Here is a 12,881-nt window from a genome sequence, read left to right as displayed (position 1 = left end):
GTAATCAAGACTGACATATACAGAACATTAAAACAGAATTGAGAGTCCAGAATAAACCCTCACATTTATGCCCAACTAATTTTTTACAACAATGCCAAGATCCTTCAGTGGGGGAAAGAATAGTCTTTTTAACAAACGGTCCTGGATATCCATACACAAAATAATCAAGTTGAACCCCTACTTGATATCATATATGTAAGTTAAATAAAAATGGATCAAAGAACTAGGTGTAAGAACTAAAACTATAAAACTCTTAGGAGAAAACATAAGCATAAATCTTTGTGATTTTGAATTAGTCAATGGTTTCTTAAATAGGACATCAAAAGTGCCAACAGGACTTTCCTGGTGGCGCAGTGGTTGAGAGTCTGCCTGCCGATGCAGGGGACACGGGTGCATGCCCCGGTCCGGGAAGATCCCACATGCTGCGGAGTGGCTGGGCCCGTGAGCCATGGCCACTGAGCCTGCGCGTCCGGAGCCTGTGCTCCGCAACGGAGAGGCCAGAAGAGTGAGAGGCCCGCGTACCACACACACACACACACACACACACACACACACACACAAAAGTACAAACAATAGAAGAAAAAAAATAATTAGATTTTATAAAAATTAATTTTGTACTTCAAAGGATAATGTGAAGAAATGTAAAAGGCCACAGAATGAGAGAAAATATTTACAAATCATATGTTTGATAGAGGACTTGTATTTAGAATATGTAAAGAACTCTTACAAAGCAACAATAAAAGGGCAAATTACTCAATTAAGAATGGACAAACAATGTGGATAAATATTCCGTCAAAGAATAGATACAAATATCCAGTAAACACATGAAAAGATGCTCAATGTCTTTAGCCATCAGAGAAATGCAAAAAAAGCACAATAAGATACTACTTCACACCAAATAGTATGGCTATAACAAAATTGACAGATTATAATTGTTGGTGAGAATGTGGAGAAATCACAGCCCTCATACACTGCTGGTAGGAATGTAAAATAGCACAACGTCTTTGGAAAACAGTTTAGAAGACCTTCAGAATGTTAAGTACGGAGTTACCATATGAACCAGCAATTCCACTCCTAGGTATGTATCAAGAGAAATAAAACATATGCACATACAAAACTATGTATTAACCATGTTAATATACTAAAAACCATTGAACTGTACACCTTAAATGGATGAATTGTATGGCATGCAAATTATATATCAATAAAGCTATTAAAAATGGAATTAATGAATGTAAGTGGCTTTTAGCTTGTGTGGTATGAACACATTTAAAATCAGAGCATACTTCCTATAAAAAGCAATCATATTTAGACAGGACATATCTAGTTGGAATAAATGGCTAAATTCATGTGGGTACCAAAAGCAGTGTAGTATGGAACATTTTCTGTTTGGCTAAAGTAGCAATTTGATCTAAAACAAATAAAAATGGAAAAGTCAAGTTAACCTGTAATTGATTTACTAGGAATGGTATGTATTGGTATGCACATAAGGGAAAATAAATTTTATACACATACATATATAAATACACTATATATATACTATATACACTATATACTGTATATATACAGCATATAATTATATATATGCCTGTATATGCATGTATATACAGTTGTGTTTTTATATATGTTTTATTATTATTATTATTATTTTTACGGTACGTGGGCCTCTCACTGTTGTGGCCTCTCCCGTTGTGGAGAACAGGCTCCGGACGTGCAGGCTCAGCGGCCATGGCTCGCGGGCCTAGCCGCTCCACGGCATGTGGGATCTTCCTGGACCGGAGCATGAACCCGTGTCCTCTGCATTGGCAGGAGGACTCTCAACCACTGCGCCACGAGGGAAGCCCTATTATTATTATTTTTAAATTTATTTATTCAATTTACTTAGTTTTGGCTGCGTTGGGTCTTCGTTGCTGTGCGCAAGCTTTCTCTAGTTGCGATGAGCAGGGGCTACTCTTCGTTGCGGTGCACGGGCTTCTCATTGCGGTGGCTTCTCTTGTTGAGGAGCACGGGCTCTAGGCGCACGGACTTCAATAGTTGTGGCACACGGGCTCAGTAGTTGTGGCACGCGAGCTCTAGAGCACAGGCTCAGTAGTTGTGGCACACAACAATGTCCCCTGCATTGGCAGGCAGATTCTTAACCACTATGCCACCAGGGAACCCCTTATTATTATTTTTTAATCTGGAGAATTTTAAAATTTGGGGATGGATATTTGCAGTTACTTTTTTTTTTTTTTTTTTTTTTTTTTTTTTTTTTTTTTTAACATCTTTATTGGGGTATAATTGCTTTACAATGGTGTGTTAGTTTCTGATTTATAACAAAGTGAATCAGCTATACATATACATGTGCTCCCATGTGTCTTCCCTCCTGCATCTCCCTCCCTCCCACTCTCCCCCTCCCACCCCTCCAGGCTGTCCCAAAGCCCCGAGCTAATATCCCTGTGCCTTGCGGCTGCTTCCCCCCAGCTATCCACCCCACCACGTTTGTTAGTGTGTATATGTCCATGACTCTCTCTCGCCCTGTCAAAACTCACCCTTCCCCCTCCCCATATCCCCAAGTCCGTTCTCCAGTAGGTCTGCGCCTCTATTCCTGTCTTATCCGATAACTAGGTTCTTCATGACATTTTTTTCCTTAAATTCCATATATATGTGTTAGCATACGGTATCTGTCTTTGTCTTTCTGACTTACTTCACTCTGTATGACAGACTCTAGGTCTATCCATCTCATTACAAATATCTCAATTTCATTTCTTTTTAAGGCTGAGTAATATTCCATTGTGTATATGTGCCACATCTTCTTTATCCATTCGTCCGATGATGGGCGCTTAGGTTCTTTCCATCTCCGGGCTATTGTAAATAGAGCTGCAATGAACATTTTGGTACATGACTCCTTTTGAATTTTGGTTTTCTCAGGGTATATGCCCAGTAGTGGGATTGCTGGGTCATATGGTAATTCTATTTGTAGTTTTTTAAGGAACCTCCATACTGTTCTCCATAGTGGCTGAACCAATTCACATTCCCACCAGCAGTGCAAGAGTGTCCCCTTTTCTCCACACCCTCTCCAGCATTTATTGTTTCTAGATTTTTTGATGATGGCCATTCTGACTGGTGTGAGATGATATCTCATTGTAGTTTTGATTTGCATTTCTCTAATGATTAATGAGGTTGAGCATTCTTTCATGTGTTTGTTGGCATTCTGTATATCTTCTTTGGAGAAATGTCTGTTTAGGTCTTCTGCCCATTTTTGGATGGGGTTGTTTGTTTTTTTGTTATTGAGCTGCATGAGCTGCTTGTAAATTTTGGAGATTAATCCTTTGTCAGTTGCTTCATTTGCAAATGTTTTCTCCCATTCTGAGGGTTGTCTTTTGGTCTTGATTATGGTTTCCTTTGCTGTGCAAAAGCTTTGAAGTTTCATTAGGTCCCATTTGTTTATTTTTGTTTTTATTTCCATTACTCTAGGAGGTGGGTCAGAAAGGATCTTGCTGTGATTTATGTCATAGAGTGTTCTTCCTATGTTTTCCTCTAAGAGTTTGATAGTTTCTGGCCTTACATTTAGGTCTTTAATCCATTTTGAGCTTATTTTTGTGTATGGTGTTAGGGAGTGATCTAATCTCATACTTTTACATGTACCTGTCCAGTTTTCCCAGCACCATTTATTGAAGAGGCTGTCCTTTCTCCACTGTACATTCCTGCCTCCTTTATCAAAGATAAGGTGTCCATATGTGCATGGGTTTATCTCTGGGCTTTCTATCCTGTTCCACTGATCTATCTTTCTGTTTTTGTGCCAGTACCATACTGTCTTGATTACTGTTGCTTTGTAGTATAGTCTGAAGTCAGGGAGCCTGATTCCTCCAGCTCCTTTTTTCGTTCTCAAAATTGCTTTGGCTATTCGGGGTCTTTTGTGTTTCCATACAAATTGCGAAATTTTTTGTTCTAGTTCTGTGAAAAATGCCAGTGGTAGTTTAATAGGGATTGCATTGAATCTGTAGATTGCTTTGGGTAGTAGAGTCATTTTCACAATGTTGATTCTTCCCATCCAAGAACATGGTATATCTCTCCATCTATTTGTATCATCTTTAATTTCTTTCATCAGTGTCTTATAATTTTCTGCATACAGGTCTTTCGTATCCTTAGGTAGGTTTATTCCTAGATATTTTATTCGTTTTGTTGCAATGGTAAATGGGAGTGTTTTCTTGATTTCACTTTCAGATTTTTCATCATTAGTATATAGGAATGCCAGAGATTTCTGTGCATTAATTTTGTATCCTGCTACTTTACCAAATTCATTGATTAGCTCTAGTAGTTTTCTGGTAGCATCTTTAGGATTCTCTATGTATAGTATCATGTCATCTGCAAACAGTGACAGCTTTACTTCTTCTTTTCCGATGTGGATTCCTTTTATTTCCTTTTCTTCTCTGATTGCTGTGGCTAAAACTTCCAAAACTATGTTGAATAAGAGTGGTGAGAGTGGGCAACCTTGTCTTGTTCCTGATCTTAGTGGAAATGCTTTCAGTTTTTCACCATTGAGGATGATGTTTGCTGTGGGCTTGTCATATATGGCCTTTATTATGTTGAGGAAAGTTCCCTCTATGCCCACTTTCTGGAGGGTTTTTATCATAAATGGGTGTTGAATTTTGTCAAAAGCTTTCTCTGCATCTATTGAGATGATCATATGGTTTTTCTCCTTCAATTTGTTAATATGGTTTATCACATTGATAGATTTGCGTATATTGAAGAATCCTTGCATTCCTGGAATAAACCCCACTTGATCATGGTGTATGATCCTTTTAATGTGCTGTTGGATTCTGTTTGCTAGTATTTTGTTGAGGATTTTTGCATCTATGTTCATCAGTGATATTGGCCTGTAGTTTTCTTTCTTTGTGACATCCTTGTCTGGTTTTGGTATCAAGGTGATGGTGGCCTCGTAGAAGGAATTTGGGAGTGTTCCTCCCTCTGCTATATTTTGGAAGAGTTCGAGAAGGATAGGTGTTAGCTCTTCTCTAAACGTTTGATAGAATTCACCTGTGAAGCCATCTGGTCCTGGGCTTTTGTTTGTTGGAAGATTTTTAATCACACTTTCAATTTCAGTGCTTGTGATTGGTCTGTTCATATTTTCTATTTCTTCCTGATTCAGTCTTGGCAGGTTGTGCATTTCTAAGAATTTGTCCATTTCTTCCAGATTGTCCATTTTATTGGCATAGAGTTGCTTGTAGTAATCTCTCATGATTTTTTTTATTTCTGCAGTGTCAGTTGTTATTTCTCCTTTCTCATTTCTAATTCTATTGATTTGAGTCTTCTCCCTTTTTTTCTTGATGAGTCTAGCTAGTGGTTTATCTATTTTGTTTATCTTCTCAAAGAACCAGCTTTTAGTTTTATTGATCTTTGCTATCGTTTCCTTCATTTCTTTTTCATTTATTTCTGATCTGATTTTTATGATTTCTTTCCTTCTGCTAGCTTTGGGGCTTTTTTGTTCTTCTTTCTCTAATTGCTTGAGGTGCAAGGTTAGGTTGTTTATTCGAGATGTTTCCTGCTTCTTAAGGTGGGCTTGTATTGCTATAAACTTCCCCCTTAGAACTGCTTTTGCTGCATCCCATAGGTTTTGGGTCGTTGTGTCTCCATTGTCATTTGTTTCTAGGTATTTTTTTATTTCCTCTTTAATTTCTTCAGTGATCACTTCATTATTAAGTAGTGTATTGTTTAGCCTCCATGTGCTTGTATATTTTACAGATCTTTTCCTGTAATTGATATCTAGTCTCATGGCGTTGTGGTCAGAAAAGATACTTGATACAATTTCAATTTTCTTAAATTTACCAAGGCTTGATTTGTGACCCAAGATATGATCTATCCTGGAGAATGTTCCATGAGCACTTGAGAAAAATGTGTAATCTGTTGTTTTTGGATGGAGTGTCCTATAAATATCAATTAAGTCCATCTTGTTTAATGTATCATTTAAAGCTTGTGTTTCCTTATTTATTTTCATTTTGGATGATCTGTCCATGGGTGAAAGTGGGGTGTTAAAGTCCCCTACTATGAATGTGTTACTGTCTATTTCCCCTTTTATGGCTGTTAGTATTTGCCTTACGTATTGAGGTGCTCCTATGTTGGGTGCATAAATATTTACAATTGTTATATCTTCTTCTTGGATCGATCCCTTGATCATTATGTAGTGTCCTTCTTTATCCCTTTTAATAGTCCTTATTTTAAAGTCTATTTTGTCTGATATGAGAATTGCTACTCCAGCTTTCTTTTGGTTTCCATTTGCATGGAATATCTTTTTCCATCCCCTTACTTTCAGTCTGTATGTGTCTCTAGGTCTGAGGTGGGTCTCTTGTAGACAGCATATATAAGGGTCTTGTTTTTGTATCCATTCAGCCAATCTGTGTCTTTTGGTGGGAGCATTTAGTCCATTTACATTTAAGGTAATTATCGATATGTATGTTCCTATTCCCATTTTCTATATTGTTTTGGGTTCGTTATTATAGGTCGTTTCCTTCTTTTGCATTTCTTATCTAGAGGAGTTCCTTTAGCATTTGTTGTAAAGCTGGTTTGGTGGTGCTGAACTCTCTCAGCTTTTGCTTGTCTGTAAAGGTTTTAATTTCTCCATCAAATCTGAATGAGATCCTTGCTGGGTAGAGTAGTCTTGGTTGCAGGTTTTTCTCCTTCATCACTTTCAGTATGTCCTGCCACTCCCTTCTGGCTTGTAGGGTTTCTGCTGAGAGATCAGCTGTTAACCTTATGGGGATTCCCTTGTGTGTTATTTGTTGTTTTTCCCTTGCTGCTTTTAATATGCTTTCTTTGTATTTAATTTTTGATAGTTTGATTAATATGTGTCTTGGCGTATTTCTCCTTGTATTTATCCTGTATGGGACTCTCTGTGCTTCCTGGACTTGATTAACTATTTCCTTTCCCATATTAGGGAAGTTTTCAACTATAATCTCTTCAAATATTTTCTCAGTCCCTTTCTTTTTTTCTTCTTCTTCTGGAACCCCTATAATTCGAATGTTGGTGCGTTTAATGTTGTCCCAGAGGTCTCTGAGACTGTCCTCAGTTCTTTTCATTCTTTTTTCTTTATTCTGCTCTGCAGTAGTTATTTCCACTACTTTATCTTCCAGGTCACTTATCCGTTCTTCTGCCTCAGTTATTCTGCTATTGATCCTATCTAGAGTACTTTTAATTTCATTTATTGCGTTGTTCATCGTTGCTTGTTTCATCTTTATGTCTTCTAGGTCCTTGTTAACTGTTTCTTGCATTTTGTCTATTCTACTTCCAAGATTTCGGATCATCCTTACTATCATTATTCTGAATTCTTTTTCAGGTAGATTGCCTATTTCCTCTTCATTTGTTAGGTCTGGTGGGTTTTTGTCTTGCTCCTTCATCTGCTGTGTGTTTTTCTGTCTTCTCATTTTGCTTATCTTACTGTGTTTGGGGTCTCCTTTTTGCAGGCTGCACGCTCGTAGTTCCCGTTGTTTTTGATGTCTGTCTCCAGTGGCTAAGGTTGTTTCAGCGGGTTGTGTAGGCTTCCTGGTGGAGGGGACTAGTGCCTGTGTTGTGCTGGATGAGGCTCGGTCTTGTCTCTCTAGTGGGCAGATTCACGTCTGGTGGTGTGTTTTGGGGTGTCTGTGGCCTTGTTATGATTTTAGGCAGCCTCTCTGCTAATGGGTGGGGTTGTGTTCCTGTTTTGCTAGTTGTTTGGCATAGGTTGTCCAGCACTGTGGCTTGCTGGTCGTTGAGTGAAGCTGGGTGCTGGTGTTAAGATGGAGGTCTCTGGGAGATGTCCACCGTTTAATATTATGTGGAGCTGGGAGGTCTCTTGTTGATCAGTTTCCTGAAGTTGGCTCTCCTACCTCAGAGGCAGAGCCCTGCCTCCTGGGCTGGAGCACCAAGAGCCTTTCATCCACACGGCTCAGAATAAAAGGGAGGAAAAGTAGAGAGAATTATTAGAAGTATGAGGAAAGAAAGAAGGAAAGGAGGAAAGGAAGGAAGGAAGAAAGAAGCAAAGAAGGAAAGAAAGGAGGGAGGGAGGGAGGAAGGAAGGAAGGAAGGAGGGAAAGAAGGGGAAAATGTAGAGAGAATTATTAGAAGTTTGAGGAAAGAAAGAGGGAAAGGAGGAAAGGAAGGAAGGAAGAAAGAAGCAAAGAAGGAAAGAAAGGAGGGAGGGAGGGAGGGAAGAAGGAAGGAAAGAAGGAGGGAAAGAAGGAGAAAATGTAGAGAGAATTAGTAGAAGTTTGAGGAAAGAGAGAAGGAAAGGAGGAAAGGAAGGAAGGAAGAAAGAAGCAAAGAAGGAAAGAAAGGAGGGAGGGAGGGAGGAAGGAAGGAAGGTAGGAGGGAAAGAAGGAGAAAATGTAGAGAGAATTAGTAGAAGTTTGAGGAAAGAAAGAAGGAAAGGAGGAAAGGAGGAAAGGAAGGAAGGAAGAAAGAAGCAAAGAAGGAAAGAAAGGAGGGAGGGAGGGAGGAAGGGAGGAAGGAAGGAAGGAAAGAAGGAAAAAAGACAGAAAGAAAGAAGATACAGTAAAAATAAAATAAAGTATAATATAGTTATTGTACTAAAAAATATTTAGAACAAAAAAAAAAAAAAAAAAGAACAGATAGAACCCTAGGACAAATGCTGGAAACAAAGCTATACAGAGAAAATCTTACACAGAAGCATACACATACGTGTTCACAAAGAGAGGCAAAGTGGGAAAAATCATAAATCCTGCTCCCAGAGACCACCTCCTCAACCTGGGGTGATTCGCTGTCTTTTGGGAGCTCTGAGGTCTTCTGCCAGCCTTCAGTAGGTGTTCGGTAGGAGTTGTTCCACGTGTATATGTAGTTCTGGTGTATCCGTGAGGAGGAAGGTGATCTCCACGTCTTACTCTTCCGCCATCTTCCCTGCAGTTACTTTTTTAAAAAAATATATACTATAGCGATCATGGAGAGAAAATGGAATTCTATATGTATGCTGTATGTATGTGTCTGTGTTTATATACATATCTCTATATAGCTGTATAAAGTATACTTCACATGTTGAATGAGATAATGATTGATTTCTTACATTTTCAGCTCTGCACAGAGCATCTATAATAAATAAAGCAATGGAGTGAACGCAGGGATTTCCAGGCATATCCAGTAATGAGTGCTTCTAAAATGATACAATTTCATCTTATATTTTAATGTTACTTCTCTCAGGGTGTTATGTTTGTGCTATTGGAAAAATGTTATATTATTGTTTTCATACTCTGAAGAATATTGTGCCTGAGAGGAGACAGCTTTTCATATGCAGAGGCATAGGCAAGTGGGAAGTTCCTTCTTCCTGCTTGTACATTCCAGGAACGTAACCAGGGAACAAAACAGGTTACTAAAAAGAGAAAGAGTATAGGACTGATTGACTGCTAATTTAAAAATTGGCAAGTGTCCTATGTAGCTAGCTGGCTTGAAAATTATCCCAAACTAGAGTCATTGCTGCTTAATTGTAGACATGCTTAAGCATCCAACTCAGTCTGTCTCCAAATGACACAAGTCCTTCTTGTATGATGGAAATGCAGGTAAATGTTTCCTACATGCTAGAGAACCAACCTAGGTTTAATTTTAGATGCTCAAATGAAAGCTATGCCATACTGGTTTCTTTCTTTCTGATTCTCCTCACCATGTCTGAATACAGATACTGGTGTGAATGTACATTAGCATGTAGTTTATAAACAAGAAGAAAGCAACAAATGTTCCCTATTGATCCCTAGACCATGTACTGCATTAAACATACAGTGTAAAAGTGGTAATGAAAGTGGGTAAATCTTTGTGCATTTATTAAAAGTTACAATCTGATATTTAAGTATTTTGAAAACCACTTCAAAGTGAAATGAGTGTTTTGGTTGATATTTGGGTTATCTTTGATTATTAATATAAAAGAATTAGATAAAAATAATCTAAAATGTTGACAATTTTTATATAGTTAGAACTAAGTATTTTACTCCTCCTCTGGCTTTGCCCTCAACAGAATTATTTAATGATTATAAACAAGTGATATCTTTTTTTTGTTACCTTAACAACCCCTAAAATTAGCTTCAGGGATTTCCCTATCCATCATTCTATGTAGGCTAGCTGGGGATCCACTCTCATCTTCAAAGTCTGCAAAAGTGACTTAGGCCAAAGCCATTTTGTTTAGAGATGAGCAGATGACCAAAACTAAGCTTTAAGTATGAATCGTATGACCTGTACAGGAACACTCAGAAAGAAATTTCCTTCTTATCTGTTGGTTGGAAATTAATTGGCTGCTACCATGTAACCACAAGGGAAGCATCCTTCTGAGGTTGAGGAGTAATGCTGAGGTTGCCAAAGAAAATGTAAGAAACCAGACCCCAAATATATTATTAGTATTCAGCCAGTAACACAAATCAATAAACTACTTTTTGCTTAAGACAGCTTCAGTCAGGGTTTCTATCATTTGCACTGAAATGAACCCAATTTCACAAATTGTGGGCAATCCTCTTTACACTGAATAATTGCTTTTTACCAAAAATTGTAGTGTTTTCGAAAAAGTTAGATCTGGATGTGATGGAAATTGGCTAATCCTTAAAAATATCTCACTGGAATTACAACTTAAGAATTCTCATTTTATCTTTGTCATTCTTTTCTTAGAAATATTGTTCTTTTCCTCCAATACAGAAGGTGGTTGACATAATTTTATTAAGGCTTTACAAATTATGAGAAAGTAGATGGAGGTAAGACATGATGCCTTCAGAAACAAGGATCCTGCTGCATTTTGTGTTTCCATGTTTGATTTATTCCTTTGTGCAAAAGTAGGACATTGAATAGTCACAATCTTTAGGCATCCACAAAGCTACCAGGAAGAGAATAAGAGGCACAAATGAAATTTTAGCCTTATATCTTGACTTATGGATGATGTTAGTCTTGATCAGGTCCTTATTTCAGGGATCTTCTGTATGTTGACTTATTCACTTCTGAAAAAGATAGTTGTAGTCAAAGAATAAAAGTGCCCAGTAATCTCTGTTAAGCTTTGCCCACCCAGTATCCAGATCATGGTAGGCAGGAATTTGTATGCAACCACAGGTTTCTGACTCAATGGTGAGGGGAGTTTGGTATCAGACACTTCCTTGAATAGACTGTAATAAAGATCATCCCTGATTTAAGACTTGGTGTTCCTCCTGTATTCTCTGAAAACGAAGCTCACTCTCAGCACTCCTTTCTGCATTTTTCCTATCCTGTTAACATTTATCACTATTTATCACATGTCCTGGTTCTAATGTGCAGGGACTGTTACTCAGGTTAACTTTGGCTGAACTTTTGAATATTTCCTCCTTTTCTCCAGTCTTCTCTTTCTTCAATTAGATTGTGGTATAGTTTGATCAGGCAGTCAGACATTCAAAGGGGTCATCATATCTAATTCCAATTTCAGTAAAAAAATATGTATGTATATATATATGTATTTATATATTTTTTTCTGGCTCTTCTCAGAGCATGAGAATTCGGCCTTGCTTGTTCTCACCTTTCTTCTAGAAAATAAAACCCATCTCAAAGTGTTCCTATCTGCTTGCCTTTTGCTTCAAATACAGACTCCTTTAGCTTCCCTGTTACCAAGCATCACTCACACATGAGGAAACTTGGCTTTTAGTTGGGGCTGCTGACAACTCTGTCCCTGAATTTTTCTTTGAGCATTTTCAGCTGTAACCCTTGGATCCAGTCCTTCCTGACAAATCCTCACTGTCTATGGGACTTCCCACTGGTGGCTGCCTTTCCTTAAGGGTGTGCCCTTGTCAGAGTTCAGCTCTTACTTCCTGACCCTGTGTTGATAATGCATTCTGATACATCACAGCAACTCTTTTCCCTTGGTTTTCAGTTCTCTTTGCCTAGTTGCCCAAAGGAATAGCAAAGGGTTTTTCAAGCTATGAGATACATTATGACTGGATTTTCATTGTGTTAAATATTGTAAGATATGGGCTTTTGAAAATGTTTCTTAGGAATCACCATTTCAGTGTTGGGAAAGTTTAGAATCAGAGAATATCTCAAATTTTAAAAAAAGGTGGATTTTGTTTGTATTCTTCTTTTGGTCTTGCTTTAAAAAATATGTGAACTCATTATATAATAGCTAGTAATTCTAAGTAGTTCTCTTTTGTTCTTAATTTAGTTCATTGTTTTTATTTGGTGTGAACTTCTAAATTTTATTTTTATTAATGGTGAGGAAAATCAAGCCAATAGTAAACATAGGGAAATACAGAGTCCATATGACTCAACCAATATAAACAATACCAACAATTTAACACAATGTGAAAGACGATTTTTATTTTTCAAGCTTTGTGTGTCAGCTTGACTTCAGGGAAAATAACACTTTCCTTGGTCCGCTTTGAAAACAGGGAGCTTTCTCTCCTCGACTTCCCTGAACTTTGTTAAACATTTGTTGCTGTTTTCTACTTGTCCTCTCTTTCTCTAATTAAATGGTGATATAGTTTGACAAGATAGTCAAAAATTCAAAGTGACATATGGAGGCTTTCCACTCTGTTTTCTATCTGGGAGAATTATGAAACAAGAATGAGGGAAAGGGGGAGGAATGGTGAAAAATAGAGTTATTGCAGTGATGAAGGGCAGAAGGAAATGTGATGTGAGACAGGAATGAAGCCAAACAGGTAAAAGAATTGGGGATATGCATTGGGTCTTTCTTTCTTTTCTTTTCTTTTTTTTTTTTTTTTTTTTTGCAGTACATGGGCCTCTCACTGTTGTGGCCTCTCCCGTTGCGAAGCACAGGCTCCGGACGCGCAGGCCCAGCGGCCATGGCTCACGGGCCCAGCCACTTCGCGGCATGTGGAATCCTCCCGGACCGGGGCACGAACCCGTGTCCCCTGCATCGGCAGGTGGACTCTCAACCACTGCGCCAGCAGGGAAGTCCCAAAATG

This window comes from Phocoena phocoena, chromosome 4 (genome assembly GCF_963924675.1).
Source record: "Phocoena phocoena chromosome 4, mPhoPho1.1, whole genome shotgun sequence".
Taxonomy (NCBI): Eukaryota; Metazoa; Chordata; class Mammalia; order Artiodactyla; family Phocoenidae; genus Phocoena; species Phocoena phocoena.
The sequence above is the reverse complement of the archived record's forward strand: the minus strand, read 5'-3'. Positions refer to the sequence as shown.